Raw genomic sequence first — 1,475 nt, forward strand, 5'->3', positions numbered from 1 at the left:
TAGTATTTAATTAATTGTTGTTATTTCTTATTTAAATAGCTCTCATTAGGCTCTATGTTCTATGTCCTATTGATATACAGTGTTCACTAGCCTTACAATTTCCAGTCTTGTACAGTTGTTACCTGTGTTGTTTGCTGGTCATGCCTCCTTGTTGTATGTTACTATTTACTCTCTGTCTTATTAGCTTCTAAGAAAACTTTAGTACGTCTTGTCCATAATTATTTGTTTGTTAATTTGTATATAATTGGCGATTGCCGTTGAAAATAAATAAATAAAAAAATTTACAAGGAAAATTGAAAACATTTTAACTGCACGTTGTTCATTAATTTTGCCTCTATTTAAACCTCTGTTAAAGTTAAAAAATTTAACATTCTATTAAATGTTCTACTTATTTAACTTTTATGGATTGCTTTGATTTTTCCCTGGGCGCAACTATGTACTTCTTTTTATGTTTTTTATTTGATTATAAAGTCAACTTTTCATTAGAAGTTTCTCCTTCAGTTTGTAAAAAAGCTCGTTCTTCTTGGGGGTAGTATATTACGATTGAATTCCCGTTTATAATATAAAGTATTAAGTTAAATTTGACTGTAATAGTAAATTGCATTGTAAATACTTATATTAATAACCAACTGAATAAATAAGTAGAATATGTCGAGAAATTAGGTTTCATCTCTTTCACTGATATTGTAAATAGTTAAAATTGGTTTTCAAAAAAAGGCCATAGCAAAAAACGCTCAATAATAAATACAACACGTTGCACGTGGAATCTACATTTCGGTATTTTGCATGATAAAATACCTCTACATAATCTGTTTTAATGTAGTTTTATCTGATAAATCTTGATTTATAGGTTTAAAGTCCTATCTAATGTTGGTTCAGACAATTATGACAATAAACTTCAAACAATGTTAAGTAGGACAACTAAACATTTAATATATTGTTTTATTTGTTATCACGTAAATATTAGCATAATATAAAAAATCTAAAGTATTGAATATTATCTCCACCTGCATTACTATCAAGTTATTTTTCCTGTTTTAAAATTCCATTACGAAAAGAATTGCATGGGCCGTTTTTAAGACAGTGACAGGTCCAAGTCCAAAGTTACTGAATTTCAGTTTATAGTTGTGCCTCAGAAAAATTTAATTACAGGAATATAAATCAAAACAAGTCTAAATAAAGAAAAACAATCATCTATTGTATTGTATAATAACTTCACGTTTACAAAATTTATAACCAAAATGTTCGATTACACTTTTCGTCTTAAAATGATATGTCTTTTAGAGGAGCGTCTGTTAATATTTAAAAAATAAATAATAAGGGCTTCTAATAATTGTATAATAAAATATACGAAGATAGAGTATGAATAATCCGATAATCGACCTTTTCGTAGATATTTATAAAAAATTTTGGTTTGTAAAATAATTTAATCATGCTGGTAATGATTTAGAAATATATTTATCACAACAAAAACT

Source organism: Homalodisca vitripennis, unplaced genomic scaffold (assembly GCF_021130785.1).
Source record: "Homalodisca vitripennis isolate AUS2020 unplaced genomic scaffold, UT_GWSS_2.1 ScUCBcl_1444;HRSCAF=5083, whole genome shotgun sequence".
Taxonomy (NCBI): Eukaryota; Metazoa; Arthropoda; class Insecta; order Hemiptera; family Cicadellidae; genus Homalodisca; species Homalodisca vitripennis.